The following is a 19,308-nucleotide window of genomic DNA, read 5'->3' as shown; positions in this document are numbered from 1 at the left end:
TATTTACTTTTACCAAATGCCTGCACTTTATTTAATTCCGTGTGATTACTCACCTAGTTCTGTAGGTACTGCATTATTGGAACTAGGACTCAAATAGTAAAATGATGAAATGTTAAAATGTTACTGTGCAAATGAAAATTTTTATTGACAATTGTAATATGGACACTTCTCAGTTGCTTATGCACTGAAAGAAAATGTATGAAGTAATGTGAGGAATAACTGTAATATGCTTACTTTTGAAGGATGCTCTTTGTATAGTGACAGAAATATGACAGCAAAATTTCCTCAGAATAGAATGATTCTGTAAATCGTGGAGAACAGAATTCAGTTGAAATGTATTTTTGTGATCCAGCCTCAGTATCATGATACATTATTGTCAGAGACATTCTGTTTCTGAACAGTTACAGCTATATTTCTTCACTGCATTAATCTCTGAACGGTGAAATAATTGCAACTGTCATGGCAACAATTGAAAGCCTCATCTGATTGGCTGTCTGTAACCTGTTGCTATGGTGATTCAGTCAAAGTGATGTTGCTTTCTGCTGAAGCACAATTCATTTGGAATTCTCTGGAATCAAGAAATGATAAAAATTCTGATACCCATATTTTCCAAGTTATCTTTTGAAGCTCAGCTCATCCGAAAAACGTATTCATAGAAGAAAAAAAAAATATGCAGAGGGAAGCCTTTTTTTATGGTCATTATTGTAACAGCTTTGGATAAGACTAGCTTTTAATTGTGGATTGTGCTGGATTATACTCTTAACATCTTTGGATAAGGCTAGTTCTTAATTGTGGATTGTGGCGTCATTATCCAATCAAGGATGCTTGAAAATATGCAGGACAAAACTTGCAATAGAAATCAAGAATATACACTACATGACTTTTTCAAACACTTTCTTGAAACAAGCCCGTGAAATTAATGTTTTCTATAATCAGAATCCAGTGTATATGTTTAGTTGCAAAACAGAAAATAAAAACAAAGCAAAATAAGGCAAAACTGAAAAGCAGTTATTTTCGTTTGTCAAAGATCAGAATATAATAATACTGTGAACAAAGCTTTTCTTGAAATTTACAATTATTTTTTTTTTCTTGAGAAAGTGTAATGCGTTATGTAGTTGCCTTCAAAAGTGCCACCATGCTTAAAGACTTAAAAACATGCATGATGCTTTGCCCCAAGTGAACTTCTTTATCATGGAAAGCAGGGTGTATTTTGATCAAAATGCATGCATTTTGTTATGGCAAAAATTGTGTAATGTTGCTGTGAATAAAAGAAAATATGATATTGAAATACACATGGGTTTCTTTTTTAATTTTTACTAAAGCTGCCTCGTGTGACATAAGAACTGCTTAGTGCAGATCCTGTTAGGGTAATTCTGCAATGAATTATGAAATAAAGTACTCTGTGCAAACTACATATTAATCGACTTAGTTTTCTAATGAATAGAGTAAAAGTGATTGTGCTGTAAATGTCAGCAACTACATGTTCTTTCTTTTTAATCTCATGTTCGTGGGCCCCACCCTAAGTCAGTCCTTGTCCTTAACCTGATTAGTGAAGTATTATAATTAACAAAACAATGTATTTGTATTTAAAATTCTAGAGAATTAGTCTCCATGCTTTATCCATTTGTAATTGTCATTTTCTTTGTAGTGTGTGTGTGTGTGGGGGGGGGGGGGAGGGTGACAGGATTAGAAAAATGCTAGTTTAATTTTCAATATAAATGTTCTTGAAAGCAATGAAAACCTCATCGGATCCCGCTATCACAGTTTGCGCGTATTTTGCTGCTTCCCATATGTGTTAGGGGAAAAAAAACCCAACAACTAATCATGAACGACATTTTATTGCAACCGTTCTATGAATATGAAAGTCTTCTCTTCTCGAAACCATATTAATGTCTAATTTTATCAAAGCGGTAAAGTAGTTTTGCATCGTGCTACATGTGGCTGGACTGCAATGTACTTGCTTGAGATATTCCAGAGTCGATTTGCTTCAAGACTTCGCCGTTATATACAAAGTCTCGATGTTCTCCGTTAACTGCTGTATTGTTTCTGAATGATCTGTACATTTTTTGCTTTCCATGTTGTACAAAGAATATCAAAGAAGAAAAAAACTATGAATGACATGAAAATGACGATCGATGTGTGATGATAGTACCAAGTCATGTCCGCAGAAAAATTATGGTAATAAATTGGAGCATGAAGGTGTCACTTTCAATCGCAGTCACATGTATGATCTCGTTCTTGGTGTGGAAACTCATCTGTAGTGGAAATTCATCTGAAATTGGTGTAGAACTTTTGATCTCAATACAAAGTGTCTACTTCCGAAATTTTCATCTGCCAGCGCTACAAGAGAGCCATGATATATTAAAACCTTCGTGACTTTATAATTACATTGTATGTGATAATATGCACCGTAATTCCAAAGTCACGGAGGTTTTAATCTGCCATGGCCCTCTTGTCGGGCCTGTGCAGATAAGGGCTCCTGCAGAATCGGGGCAACTTTGCAGCATCATACTCACATGTTCTGTCTTTTTTTTTAAATCCATGGTCATCAGTATTTCGTCATAATTCACCAACAAAAACGAGGTCTGACATTGGTGTTAAACTTTTGATCTCAATACAAAATATTGACTTCCGAAAATGCACTGCAATTCCAAAGATGCATGTATTCAACATAATATAGTCTGCCTGATTGCTGTGCGTGGAATCTCCTCGACCCTGACGTGTTAATGTTTGCAGCCCTAGAGGTTTGTGTGTGTGTGTGTGTGTGTGTGTGTGTGTGTGTGTGTCTGTGTGTCTGTGTGTGGGTGTGTGTGTGTGTGTGTGTGTGTACATTGTGTGTCTGGCATGGATGTTGTTAAATTTGATTTCTCCATTCACGAAATAAGATTTTTTTTGTCACTTTATCGTAAGGCATTTTAAAGGCAAGTGATTTCAGTGGCATTTTGTTTATGGAATAATTTTTTAAAGAAATAAACCTACTTATATTTCTATTGCAAACAGAGCTCAAAGGATGTATTACTAAAGAGGCACAAACGAGAATGAAAGGTATATGAATAATGGAATGAGTGACAAGAGTATTTGTGTGCCAACCTGATTGAATTCATACGGCGCCTTAAGTCACACAAGCACAAAAGAGGGCGCCTTATCATTCCAGGGAGAGAAATCCCTCTTCCATCTCCCTGGTCATTCAAAGCTTTGAAGATTTGTATGATGATTGTGTCTATACCTAAGCGCACAAGATATAGAAGAGGAGTTGGGGGGGGGGGGGGGTAAAAAGAAAAGAGAGGCGAAGATCTCGTAGCTGTTCTTATTTTAAGTGCTGTTTCTAATTTGACAAAACTGTCAATACTTGTAGGTGTACTACCGCAAAACATTGTTGACTTACCTCTTTTTCCCCCTCATTATGTTTGTCCAATTGGCGCAAAATTATCAATTAATAAGCTACACCTTGCTTTTTGCAATAAAAGCGATGCCCAACAATATGATGAGGATAATAGCAAAGAAATATAACACCCGTGATATTAGAAACTATGAGCCTCGGATAATCAACGCTAATATGCTGCGGCGGTGTCATTACCATGATTGGATATTCTCCTCGAATTTAGCTTTTTAGAACGTAACGGTCAGCCGCGTAAAGGGGAAAAAATCAAAACGTAATGGTCAGCACGAGTTTAACAATAAACAGTAGGCCTAATTAGTGCTGCTGCGCAAGTGTGTAGTCAAAAGCAGCGCCAAAAGACGGACGCATCGCTTACGCGTACAACAGGCTACTAGCACCATTCAAGCAGTCTTTTTTCACTCTCACTCACCTGTACGAGCAAATCGCGCACTTTTTTTCGCCTAATGCTCGCAGCGCGTGTCGCTGTTATGCGAGCGCATTTTATCGATTGGGCGTAGTCGTTCACATCTGTTTGGTCGCCGGTTTCAAGCGGTACTATGGGCACTCTTTTACAAACGCAGCAACTTCTCTTGCTAGGTCGGCAACGACATCGTGATTGACAACAACTTATGGATATTCTAATTTCCGTCTTCTTCTGTCGAGACAAAACAACTTTCACTTCGTGTTATCGGTCATTATTTTCTCAGTCAGTGCTGGACGGTAAGTGGCAAACAATAATATAGTTCTGAGATTTTATACCAACATTGTCAATATCTTCATGCATCAACGAAACATTTTAGATAAAAGTAACGATGCTGTCTTTGTTTGATTTTATTTATGTAACAAGGAACAGAAAGCAAAGGGTTTCATCTCACTGATTACATAAATAGCAATATCACACTGTGTAGACCCGATATAGGTTTGCGTTGTCTTTGTTTGTGTTTGACACAATTACTGTTATTTTGAGGACCACCTTATACCATTTAGGAAGATGATCGTTACAATAATTACAATCGTTACAATATTATACAGTTATATCCCAGTGAAACATGCATTTCAGAACATTTATGGAGTATGATGTTCTTGTTGTTTGTTATTTTTTAAGCAGGCAAATTAAGAAACATTATTTTTAGAGACAAACACAAAGCATATCAATGCAGAGATAAGAACAGATTCCGTCAGTTTTGTATACAAACTCTCTTCCGTCATATTTCACTGTTTTTGATATAGAGTGTTAACACGAAATCAATAACTTAATAAATGCTCAGATTGAAAAAATGTGTTATAACTTTTACGTTCTATCCACCACAGCTATATGTTTCGAAGTTAGGTATATCATATGCAACTTGCCAATCAATATTTTACACGATATTATAATGTCTCCCACATTCCACGCGAGTGAAACTACGATAATATTCAATGCCTGAGACTTGTGAAATTTTTTATATACACAATAATTACTTGCACGATGAAGACGAGTATACATGGAAGGTGCGACAAACACATTCTTGCCTGTTCATGTAGGCCTAGATATTCCCTGGTCGTCTGGACGTAACACATTCACTCCTTCTCAGCGATGTATAATTACATGGTACACGGCATGCATCATGCACGCCATGCAGTACAAATGATGAAAGTAATCGAGAAGGATGCGGTAACGATGCCTTGGATGTGGTTGTCATGGCAACTAAGACTACTCGCGGCCTGGCCGCCTTTTGTATAACTGCTTATTGTGAGCCCGCGATGTATTACAGTCATGTACAGATATATTCTGTCAAGTGTTTGCGTGCATGAAACGTTTGTACAATTATAGAGATGCTGTGGAGAATGTCCTTTTTTGCCTATATATCGTAACGTGAAATCATTAACACATAATAATGCACATTGATTTCTCGTATTTCTGCAGTTTCTCTGACTTTTTCGATGATGCGAAATGTAGATGTTATGAAGTTCATGCAGCTTGATAATAAAAGAGTATTTTGGTGTTTTTGTTTGATAAAGGGGATGGCTAGTAACTTATTAGTGGGAATCAGTGGGAATGCTGGGAGATGATTGCTCCAAACCTTGTGGGATTCATTTAAGAGTACATTATTATATCCATTGTTGTGTGAAAATTATTGACTTCAGAACGGGTTTCATATTCAAGTAATGTGCAGTTTAATTCCCCGTCACTGACCAGGCACGCCAACCTGGAAACATTAAACTGCACATTACTTGAATATGAGACGATTCTGAAGCAAATAATTTTCACTCAACAATAGATATACAATGTACTCTTAAATGAATCCCACAAGGATTGGAACAATCGTCCCCCAGCATTCCCACTGATTCCCACTGATCAGTTACTAGCCATCCCCTTTAAGAATGCATTCATATTATAAGGAACACGCATGACACACCTAGAATTTAAGTTCATACTTTGATTCAGTTGGTTACCATTCCCGTTTTTCTTTTTTTTTTTCCAGTTGAACAGCCAGAACAGCCTATCAACAGGCACAGTGAGCACCTAGCTGTATACACTCGAAAGAGCACAAAGCACAAATTGCATCCATTGTAAACACCACACCACAAACCCTCATCCAGTTGCTGAACAGGCTTTGATGAGAAGCTCCGTAGAAGTAGAAGTAGAAGTAGAAGTAGAAGTAGAAGTAGAAGTAGAACAGATGATCCTATTCTTTTATGGTACTATGATAGGTATAGATAACCATTCCAAGGGGTGCAGTAATATACAATATGTTTTTGTCTCGAATTCATAGCTAAAGTTGCGGTCTTCTATTCACACTATGTGCTAATGCAATATTCATTCGTTGTCCATGCAGAGTACAGGTGAAAGTCGTAACAAAGTACATTGTCTACTGATTAATGAACAACACGCTCCTCGCAGGAACCAAACGTATCATCTCATTCGAAACATGATGACGTAACAATACCTCTTGCTTTTCAGGCGTTCAATAATAATAAACCGTCTTTACAATGTCACCCACAGTGACATGATAATAGCAATATAAGTATAGTAAAAAAAAACACACATTTTTTTACTTGTACCACTGATAATTAGATCATTGTATTGATGTGAAAAACTATAAGAATTTATTGTCTTTTGGAAATAACAATTCTCGCCAGTTCAAAGTCAAAAAGTTATAATTTCTTTCCTCAGTGGCAAGTTGGAAAGCAGTTATATTCAAAAGTAACTTGCTCACTTTTATGAATTCCATTGGCAGTATTATACCGTGTTAGCTTCATGATTATACAAGCAGTTTTTGAAAAATCGAGATTGTGCATTATAGAGGAAAGCAAAGCTTATGCTATTGACGGAAGCTAGATGAGACACACATACATAAAACATACATAGTCAGACTCGTGTATATACACACACATACACGCACACACATTCACAATTAGTTATTTGTCACACGAATTCTCTACGGGGTATCCCTATACTTGACGTCACGCGAAAGCAATCGATATGACTTAAATGTAATTATTCCATGCGCGAGGGTTCATTACCAGCTTTGTAGAACTCTTTGTGTGTGTGTGTGTGTGTGTGTGTGTGTGTGTGTGTGGGAGGGAGCGAGCGGATGATTAACTAATAATCCACACGCAGTATCAACAATCAAGACTATTAAGTGATGCTTGTCGGTTCCGTTTGTAAGAATATCTGAATTCTGGTAGCTCGATGTATGGTCGTTATATAAATATGTGTAGTCCAGTCAAAATAGGGTTTGACCCACCACTAATTGCAACAGTAGGAATTCCACTGCAGTGCAACTTGTTATGGGCTCCTTAACACCGTACTAAAAGTCCCAAAAAATCCAGTGGGGCAAATTGGCTAAATTTGCATAATATGCAAATTAGCTCCCATAATTATACAAATACAGGGTTTCCATGAAAACAAGGCTTCTAGGTTTCAGATTGGAACACCGAAAGTGTTGAAACCTATGTTTGCAATGTCAGTTAGTGCGATGCGAACATTTCCATGCACATAGTCAGGACCTCATTTGCATAATATGCAAATTAGCTCCCATAACGATAAAAATACAATATTTCCATGAAAACTAGGCTTCTAGGTTTCAGACTGGAACACCGAAAAGTGTCGTTTACAATGTCAGTTAGTGCGATACAAACATTTCCATGTACATAATCCGGGCCTCATTTGCATAATATGCAAATTAGCTCCATAATCATAAAAATGCAGTGTTTCCAGGAAAACTATTCTTCTAGGTTTCAGACTGGAACACCGAAAGTGTTGAAACCTATGTTTACAATGTCAGTTAGTGCGATTCAAACATTTCCATGTACACAATCTGGACCTCATTTGCATAATATGCAAATTAGCTCCCATAACGATAAAAATAGAGTGTCCATGAAAAACCATGCTACTAGGTTTCAGATTGGAACACCAAAAGTGTTGAAACCTGCGTTTGCAGTGTCAGTTAGTGCGATGCAAACATTTCCATGTACATAATCTGGGCCTCATTTGCATGATATGGAAAGGGTACCGAGCTAACGGAATATTCAAATGCTTCAAAGCGCCGAATATGAGCATATAGAGTGCATGTTCAAATATGATATTTCAGTTTCTCTTTACCAAAAACAAACTCTACAGCATTAGTGAAATAGCATGAATAATATTATGCAAATTAGAGTTTGTCATCAGACAGATAATGATAGCTTATCCATCAATTACGTAGAATCAAAGTACGAAATTAAACAAGTGTCAACATCTTGTCCAATTTTGTAATGAATGAACTCTATTTGGAGGGTGGTTTATTCGAATCTGGATGATTCAGCTCTTGCATCCTTGAGGGTTTTGAGATATTGAAGATGGCACAGTCAACTTTAGAAAACCCTGTGGGTAGTGCCCAAAGTTACCCCTATCGATCATAATTATTATTCCCATGACCATTGACAGAACATGCATCAACCAACGCGATTTCCGTTGTTCTAAGCGTACATGATTTTTTTTTAAGTCGTTCTGCCGTCTAGCAAAGATTCTTTTATTTCCATGAAATAGAATTGGCAATGACAGCGGAGACAGTTTTCTACAATGTGTATCTTTTTAAATAAAATGTGGTGTACAGTCAAAGCGACTCGCACCCTATCCCTATACCCTCACGGCCCGGTACAAAACATAATCATACGCACCTGAATACAGCTGTCCGAAGCGAAAAACTTTTATAACGTCCTTTTCGTTTCATTTCCATTAAAATTCAGTGAAAGTTATAGAAGAATTATTGTTTCACAATATCTATAAGCTGAAAATAGTTCACATACGAAGGCAACCACGTGGAGGGTAACCAAAATTACCCCTTCCAAAGGCAGTCTAAGACATGCAATAATCATGTACCTACGCAAATACATAATTATGTTCTATGGGTACATGCCTTTAAATAGTCCTTCTGGTCCTCTAGCAAAGAAACTTTTATTTAATGAAATTCAATGAGGTTAACAGAAGATATAATGCTCTGCAATTTTGACTTACGCTGACATAGTTAAAGTAGTGATCATTCGAAGGGAGCCTACTATATGGGAAGTGCCCACATTCATTGCCTCTATTATACCTGACCCTTATAACGCAAATACCAACGCAATTACAGTCGTTCCAAAAGTGCATGTCTCAAAAAGTTTTATGACTATCACTTGAGTTTTATAACTGTGTATAAATATTGTAAGGTGCTATACAATCATTGTACATTCATTTTACATAGTTTTACGCACCTCATTTTCTGTTCCAAAAAAAAAGTGATGTCTATAATATATTATGTTCTTGTCGAAATATGAAATAAAAATTGAATTGAATAATTTATTGTATTGAAATTAATTCCTGCCATATCAAAACACTTTTATTTCTATACAAATTGCCGGGGTAAAGATAAAATAACAACATTGATCTACAATATCTATACAGTACAAAGGGTTCACTTGCAGAGACCACCTTGTGGGAGGTGCTCAAAGTAACCCTATGCATCCTAAAGGCAGTGAAAAACATGCAGTATATACAACCGCGAAAAATGTTCCATGGGTACATGCCTCTGAAAAGTTCTTCCGCCTGTATAGCACATACGCTTTTATTTTCGTTAAAATGCAATTGAGGTGATAGGAGACGTTGCTTTACAATATTTATTTTGTCAAAAAGGTGGACATTCAAAGGCAAGCCATTGGGAAGTGCGCAGATCACCCCTACCCTGACCGTCGTGGTCCCAAAACAGGTTAACAAAACATGCATTATGTGCCAAAGCAAACTCAGTTGAACATGCATGTAGAAAGTCGTTTTGGCGGGTGGTAAATAAGACACTTTACTTTTCATGATTTTTAAATGGTAGAGACACTGCTTTACAATAATCATACAGTCAAAGGGATGCGCATTCAAAGGCAACCGAGTAGGATGTGTCTAAAATCATCCAACCCCTAGGGCAATACATTATAGGAAATATGCACTACCATATAGCACGAATATGTTCCAATTTTCCATGCCTTCATAATACCATAGTCGTTATATGGTTGTACAGCAATTGCCCTTTTGTTTTCAAGAAATGCAATATAATTACAAGAAGAAAAATTGCTCTACATTAACTATATTGTCAAAAGGGTGAACATTCAAGAGCAATCCCTTGGGAAGTGTCCAAAATTACACCTCCGCTCAAGCCCCGTAGCGTATACAACGCACGGATACTATGAACGCAAATACAAACGTTCTTTCATGTCTTTAGTCTTTAGTTTTAGAAGTAGTTCCGGCAATACTGTTACAGCTACACACTTTTATATCGATGACTGTTGTGGAAATGATAGAAGAAGCATTGCTTCACAATATCTATGCAGTTAGAGGATGCACATTAAATGTCAGTCCTGTGGGATGTGCCCCAAAGTACACCATCCTCATGGCAATATAGACAACATTGAATATCATTAACACGAATATACTATATGTTCCAAACGTACATGTTTTCAAACTTCGATCGTGCCGTACAGCAAGGGCACTTTTGTTCTCAAAAATACATTGTAGTTAATAGAGGAGACATCGCTCTACAATATCCAAATTGTCTAAAGGGTGAACATTAAAAGACAATACCTTGGGAATGGTCCAAAGTTACACCTACGCTCACGCCCCCTTAAAAATACAGATATTAGCAACGCAAACACCATTGTTCTATAAAGCATGGATGGTTTTAAAAGTAGTCCCGGCAATACGGCAAATACACTTTTCATCAATGAAAAGTCATGGAAATGATAGAAGAGGCTTAACTTTACAGGATCTATACAGTGAAGAGAATGCATATTAGATGGCAACCCTGTGGATGTGCCAAAAAATATTCCACCCTCACAGCAATATAGAAAACTTAAAATATCATAATAACGCGAATATATATATATGTTCCGAACGTACATGTTTTCAAAATTCCGTCGTGCCGTATAGCGAAGGAACTTTTGTTTCCAAGAAATACAACTAATTAATAGAGAAGACATTGCTCTACAATAACTATATTGTCAAGAGGGTGAACATTCAAAAGTAATCCATTGGGAAGTGTCCAAATTTACACCTACGCTCACTCCCCCTTGTTGCAAAACACAGATATTAGCAACGCGAATACTGTTGTTCTAGCGTGAATGATTGTAAAAGTAGTCCCGGCAATACAGCAAATACAATTTTCATCGATGACAAGTAATGGAAATGATAGAAGAGACTTAACTTTACAAGATCTGTACAGTGAAGAGGGTGCGCATTAAACGGCAACCCTGTTGGATGTGCCAAAAAATAATCCACCCTTCACAGCAATATAGAAAACATATAGTATCATATAACGCGAATATATATATGTTCCAAATGTACATGTTTTCGAAACTCCATCGTGCCTTATAGCAAAAGCACTTTTGTTTCCAAAAAAATGCAACTAATTAATAGAGGAAACATTGCTCTACAATAACTACATTGTCAAAAAGGTGAACATTCAAAGGTAATCTCTGGAGAGGTGTCTAAATTTACATGATAGAAGAAGATTTGCTTTACAAGATCTACACAATAAAGAAGGTGCTTATTGAAGGGCGATCCTGTGGCGTGTGCCCCCAAAATGCCCCTTATTCACTTGGCAATATAGAAAACATAAATATCATATAACGCAAATATATAACGTTCCAAACGTACATGCTCTCAAAATTCGATCGTGCCTTATAGCAAGGGTACTTGTGTTTCCAAGAAATGCAATGTAATCAATACAGGATACATTGCTTTACAATACTTATATAGTAAAAAGGGGTGCACATGTAAAGCGGCCCCTTGGGAGGCGCCCAAAGTTACCCCCTCAACCCCGCGTCCCCATTATGCACGAGTACTGTTGTTATGAATGTACTCTTACAGCTACCGCTAATTTGCATTTTATGTAAATTATTTTTGTATGACCAATTCGAAAAGGCATCCATCGTGTTCATAGACCTACAAAATATAAGTTTATACACTTAAATCTTTACAATTGGATAACGGGAAGCTAAGATCTGTCAATTTTCTCTCATTACAGGTGCTAATTTGCATATTATGCAAATTTTACTATTTTGCCCCACTGGATTTTTTGGGACTTTTAGTATGGTGTTCAGGAGGCCTCAACGACTTGCACTGCAGTGAAATTCCTACTGTTGCAATTAGTGGTGGGTTACCCCCGAAAAAGCGCTAGATTGACTGGACTAGTGTGTTTATGTACAGAATTGCGGTGCGTGGATGTGACGGAACTTTTCATCCAGTTCGACGAAGTAAGTCGAAGAAAGAACAGGATCATTATTTCCTACCAAGAAATTGTAAACTTGTAAACTGGCAGAGTTTTGATCCACAAAATTTAAGTGAATGAGCCGGGAGTTGATTATTGCTAGAATACTCCTATAATCATCCGTTTTTTGTTGTTGATGATGAAATGCTGTACATATTGAATACGTAATTGACACCCAATACATAATACTGAATTCATACCATCTATGATAAAATTTAAGTAGTTGTCTGTGGTGTAATAAGGTTTCCCTATAAACTTTACAGCCCAATATGATTTATCTTAATACACGAGTTATTGTTGTTGTTGTTGATTTTGTCATTATCATCTAGCTCTCTGGATTTATAACGAATATGAAAAGGAATGCATAGTATATATTTCTTTACTATTTCTGTTTTATTTTGTTTTGTTTGTACATTTTTATGTTTGTGTTTTGTTTTGTTTTTGAGGAGGAACTTACTATTTCATAGCAAAATGTTGCTGGATCTCTCCCCCCCCCCCCCATCCCACCTTTGGTTTATCACTCATTTTGCCTCTCCATTCTCTTTAGGCTACATTCTCCCCACTTCTCATCCTCTCTCATCCTTTCCCTCATTTTCATTGTCAATTTAATATTCGGTCATTTAGGTATTATTAATTCATTCGCAATGGGAATGGTATACCGCATAAATTATGCGGTATACCTTTCCCATTGCGAATGAATTAATAATACCTCCAGGGAGCAAAGGAGATCGCGAATTAACCCCAGCGCTCTGGGATAATGAACACCAAACGACTGAAATCAAGGCCACGGTGACTATCAATGATACGCTGCAGTGAATATTAACGAGATTACCGCCTTCGCCGCTTACCAATGTATGGTATAAACAATCAACTTAGTTCATATAAGTCATGCTGTATACTGAAGGTCATCGCGTTATGTTTTTAACTTTATGCCACAATAGGCAGAACCATGGCTGTTCCGTGTCTATATGCCATTAACCCTTTGTGTGTTTTGAGTATCGATTGGCAGAGAAAACCTCATAGCATTGTACACACTGTCCAAAGTCCCTGGCATAGAAAGGGTTAAACAGCTAATACATGAGTTGTTTGAAAAAAAATCATCAGGAATACATGCTTCTATTGTATCTTTTCAGTGTGCCGTTTAGGTAAAAAAGTAGGCTTAAGTATAATACGTGTATTCAGTTTTAATTTGATTGAAGTTCTGTAGTTTTCTATAAAAATCTTGCAGTAATGAAATAACAATATATATTATGAACAAATATTTACATAAAAAATGCGCAGTATACTGTCCTTGTCTACTCTACTAAAAGCTTCATGATGAAGCCATATTTATTTTGCCAGTTATTATAGCGTTCTCAAAATCTTATTTCGTCTCTCTAGGAAAACCTTATACCTTAAAGGGATCGTATACATGTAGTTGTGGTTTTGTCCTAACTTCAGGTTTCTAGCATTTTGGTGAGATATTGAGAAATGTCATAAATTATGAAATAGCATGTGATTCCTGTACAGGAATTCAACGTTTATATGATGAAAATTAATTTTGAAATTGCTGAAATATCGAAAAAACAAACTATCCTAATAAAATGTGGGACCCACCTTTCATTACGATCACTTTGTTTTACTTTGTTTTTGGATGTCTTAGTCATTCCAAAACCGATTGTCATCAAATAAACTTTGAATTTCTCGTAGAATATATATGCTGTACTATTTCATAATTGTTTTTTTTTTTTTTGTATCTCGCAAAAAGTTAAAAGCTCGATCCTCATCTCCACTAGTACTATACTATCCCTTTAAACCTTACAATATAAACTACCTGTTTTATTAATTTTATATATAAATTCAGTGTTTTGTATTCAATATAATACGTCTTCAATTTCATCAACGAAAACAAAAATCAAGCATTGTGGCTAATATGATTTAACGTTTCAATAAAGTTTTGACCACAAAATGAGCGTTTCACGCGTTATCATGCATTGTCTGTTTTGTTATGTATTGCATGTTGTATATACATGACTTTGATGTTTGTCTGGAAGATAACGTAAGAAAAGCTAGACATTTTGCGCGTGGATGGAAACTTACTGCATGGTAACCCCTTTTCGGGTGATTTTTTTTTTTTTTTATTAAAAGTTAATTCATTTACAAAAGTAAGCAGTTCATTTCAGCCTTTATTTAGCCTGTTTCTAACAGATCTCTAAATTCAATCGATTTCTTAATTGATAACGATGCGTTGATTTTTTTTTTTCACGTGCTTTCTATTTTACATGTTTGACGTGGGTTATCATAAGTAATGATAATGAAAAGTCTATGTGTTATCCAACGCAATTAGATATACTTTGGGACTTCCACATGAGAATGTGAATGTGCCCAAACTCAGTTACGAAATGATATGTCTCATAGAAGGTCTATCAAAATTAAAAAATTGTGTTTTGTCCACTAGGAATGATATTATGATATATATTATCATCATTATCATCATATTTCACGGAACCACGTGAACCTGAGTGATAATCTTCATCCTTTATACTGGACAGCATGAAATATAATAAATAGACTGTTTATTCTATATCTCGACACCACCGTGTCTGATGATTATACCCCCAGAAGAAGACCTCCAGCCTTGATGAGCTTTTTAGACCTTTCAGGAATAGTGGATGAAACAAATGTACAAGATTACTTCAGAAAAATAATAATTTTGTCTATTTGGGTCCTGGTGTTAAAAGAAATACAATAGTATCATATTTTCAAATATTGAACGGTCTTGTGAAAGCGTTTGTCCATTAAACATACTTTGCAAAACGTGAGGAGGGTAGTGACGCGGTGTCGACAAGAATGATAAAACTTGATGTTCGCTTAGATTCGAGATTTCTCTCTCCCGTTCGTCTGATATCCTAATTCTGTCTATCTCAATCTTGCTTTCCATGTGTGTTTTCTCTTCTCTCTTTCCCTCTCCTCTTCTCCCTCCTTTTTCTCCCATCCCTCTCTCCCTCTCTCACTATAGTATATATTATAGATATCTCTCTTTCTTGTTCCCTGCAATAAAAATCTACTCCATGCTCTAAAATCTTGGGCACAGATGATCATCACCATGTGGATTGTTCCATCTGTCAATCCAACGTGTGCTGTTCTCCCATCATGGCAGTCTTGCTTTCCTTGCCCGCCTTTCCAGATTTCCACGGGTCGTTTATTTGACCCAACCTCTCAGTCTTCCCACCTCCCTGCTCTCAGCGTGCCCGCTGCCTCGGACAGGGGCACGTTTCGGCCACGCCCTGGTGTACCAGGCTACCCTCCCGCCTCGAGACTCGACGGGAGAGCGCGGGTTTCGTGACATCAGGGTCCGACTAGACAAAGCTATGGAGAGCCATATACCTGACGGGATGTTGTTATTCGAACGCTCAAACTAGTTGAAAAAGAGGGTTCATATCAGTCGCACAAGATAAGTTAAACATCTTTGACCTCTCATACGCAATCGTGAGAGAAGGTTGAATTTATCAATTACTAATGTGATTTTGGTGTAATAATCCCCCCTCTGTATTCATGTTTCTGGCTGTATATAGCCCTTGCCCCTTCTCAGGTTATCAAAATTTTCTTTTTATCCAACTTTAAAACTTAGTGATGATGATGATGATGATGATGATGATGATGATGATGATGATGATGATGATAGCGATGATGATGATTATGATGTTGGTGATGGATGATGATGGCGATGATGATGATGATGATGAGCAGAATTTATATAACGCCATTTATCTGCAAAGAACATTCAAAGGTGCCCGGCTCCCAAAAAAGTATTCGTCACATGATATTTTACACAAAGTTGCTGGAAAAGATAAAGATCTTTAGAGATTGAAATGGAAAGCCATAGTGCCTATACTCCGATCTTACTTCTTGTATAATTGATCAATCAACGTTTGAAGGAAACCTTGCTCCTCATCCTACAAAGCATTTCCCCTTACATTGTGTAAATACCGGGTCAAAAGACCTGTTCGGTTTGAGTGCTGCTTTTTTTTTATACCTTTATTTCTATTTCAACTATATCTATATATATGCCTAACAACAGTTGATTTATGCACTGACATATCAATGCACCTGATTCATCTGATAAACCATTAAATCACCTTTTCTTCTTATTTTGTAAGTTCCCCAGTTGTGAACAGCAAGCAAGTTACAGTGTTTTATAAAACCAAAGAGGCGTTACGGTCGATGTATTTCGTCCTATCATCTACCCTTTTTTTTCAACACATTGCACGCCATCTATACTCCCCATCGGTCCAAGTGGTGTGATGTTTTCTCACCCAGCAAGATCCATAGCTATCAAAATCAAAATGGATGAGATCATCTCCGTTCTCCTCTTGGCTATGTGAAACTTGAGTTGTTAGTTCTTACTGGGCACATCCTGTAGGAATCCTATTATTTCACAAACAAAAATATGAGAAAATAATGCCCTACTTTGTCGTCATATCTTGACCTGGCAAACTCAAAACACTCTCGCCGACGTAGGTCAAACTCGTTTTGGAGAAGTTGTTTATGTCTTCTTCGTTATTTTAGTGTGATCATTTTTCATTCCCCAATAAAAGCCGAGAGTAAAAAGAAGATTTTGCAGAAATTTGACACCATTAAGAGTGGTGCAGATGCTATACTCCCCCTCCCCTTCAGTAAAATAACAAGACTGATAGGGCTTACAATGAAGCAACACAGACCAGCTCAAAGAGAAATCCTCCTCTCTATCATGAAGCCAATATTAACATCTGCAGATTAAAAAAAAAAAAAAAAAACCCGGCTTTAGTGCTTCAAAATTGTACTCCATTTTTGTATATACATATGTCATTTTTTTTTATACTTTTGTCGGAAATGAAATGAAATGAAATGAAGAAATGAAAATGAAAATAATTCTAAAATGTTAGTTAAGGCAGTGTAAGGGTTTAAACAACCAACGTTAAAGTGTTCATCAGTATAATCAATATTGTGTAAGACACAAAACGTGAACAATGGTTTTATTAAAACAGTTTCTAGTATAAACCGTCAACAGTCATAGTTTATTGAGAAAATTAGTAATATCTCGATCCTCATATTACGAAATTTCTATATGGTAGAACGTTTTGTGATACAATTGAACTATACATTATGCATCAAATGTGATAACTCGTACATTTGTTTTATCACTGGATCCCAATGGTAAATACAGTGGCTTTAACCCGCTCACGACGTGGATGTTATTTCGTATTACCTTACATACGTATATAGACTGGCAATGGTCAGCTTTAATCTCGCAGTACAAATGCCATTTTGATTGCGTTTATTCAATTAGTGTGTGCAATTTGACAAACTGCGGGCAAGCGGTGGGCGAAAGGTGAGCTGCTATATTTGCCAATATTTTGAGGGACGCCTGGACTTATATATTTACGGTCTGCCTGCTTTCAAAATGTACGCTTTCACGGATACCTGGTCCCGTACAATGATACGCGAATATAAAGCCAGCTTATGATAATTTGATTGCCCAAGCTTTCACTCAGAGCAGTTAGTGTTTGCTTTTTGTTTTCATTGTTTTAATGATTGGCCGTGTACCAGAGGCCCTACTACTTATTTCGTGGCAGCCTTGTCTCTTAATCGGTTTATAATAAAAAGCAAGACAATATGTTCTTCTTTGATGCGAAGAGTTGGTGTTCTATATTATTCTCTATAGCAAGTAGCATGATGACATACAATAGCGAAAGTGGCATATACTACTCCTCAACAGAACGTAGTACATACATGTAGATACATACTTCAGTTGTTGTTTTTTCGCCTAAGATATTCCTTTGTCGTTTTCCCCTCCCCCTTTTTATTTAGGAAACTGTGAACAAGAGGAAAACTTGTGTTACCTTTCTTAAAAGAATATTTTCGAAGATCATTGTGTCGTCTTCGTTTTCGGCATAATCTTGACCCGATCTTCACGCAGCGCGGAGATTTTGTAAACCACAGTACGGCTTGACGATAATAATCACCATGGCAACACGCGAACAATTTCCTTCTCTCTCCCCCTCCCTCTCTCTTTATCTGCCTCTTCCTCTCTCACGATGAACTTACAGCAAGAAGTGGCATTCCAACCCCCGTATAATCGCTTTTGATGGATATAAGTCATGGTAGAGGAATTTCTGACCTCAGTAGGAGCCAAAAGGTGATGGTTTACACCCTAATATGCTCCATGCCCAGCTGTTACCAGACTTAACCCCACCCAACTCTCTCTCCCCCTCTCCCTCACTTTCCTACGTTCTCTCCTTCTCTCTCTTCGTCTCTTCCGTCTGACTCTGCCCATATGAGAGCTATGGTGTTGACACCAAGGTAGAAAACACGGTCAAATGCATCACATTTTGGAGATTGGTGGTGAGTTTTCAGGTACGGTTTTTAAGTCTGGGAGTATTAACACCGTGTACACATCCTTGATAGTTCCTCTCAATCTTGGAATCGATTCATTTGTAACCAGGACTCGATATGGAACAGACACAGTGTGTGTTTAGGGTTTGAAATTGTGTGTGGGACAATACCTGCTCCCATGGGTGTAGCCGACGACGCGAATTGGATATTGCGGATCAAGAGTCATAAGGTGAGTTTTGTGTGTTTGACCTGCTACTACCGGTGTTTGTATGCATATTCCATACATAGCATGCTCAGGAATGCCGGTTAAAAACATATCGCTTGAAGTCTTGTATGATATGTTGTCTGCCCTGAAGTGAGGTGCCATACGTACGTTGCGAGTAGTTTGTCTGTTCGTCCGCAACGGGATGTGAAAGGACAGGCTTTTTTTTCAGTCTTATATTTGACTTTTAGTTTGCCCACCTGCCGAGAAACGGAAGTCCAAACTGTTATGCACTTTCTTTGTTCTCCCTCCTCCTTCTGTAGTCGTAGGACTGCAATATTTTTTTTTCTTTCGACGCACCAAAAACAATTAAACCACATTTGAGTGAAACAATTGAAAAAATTTACGGTAACATAATGTTACAACATGTTGCTTTGTTGCCTAGCAACGCAATTATGTGCCCTTGTGACAGATTTAAAGCTTTCTTGTGATTCTTTCAGAGATTCTTTAGAATTTCTATAATCCGGGCACGGATCGACATTGATTGCGGGCTAAAGAACCTGTAGGTGAGAGGCATGTCAATGCTGAAAATAAAATACTATAGGTCTGATATAAACTGT

The sequence above is a fragment of the Diadema setosum genome, chromosome 11 (genome assembly GCF_964275005.1).
Source record: "Diadema setosum chromosome 11, eeDiaSeto1, whole genome shotgun sequence".
NCBI classification, from domain to species: Eukaryota; Metazoa; Echinodermata; class Echinoidea; order Diadematoida; family Diadematidae; genus Diadema; species Diadema setosum.
The sequence above is the reverse complement of the archived record's forward strand: the minus strand, read 5'-3'. Positions refer to the sequence as shown.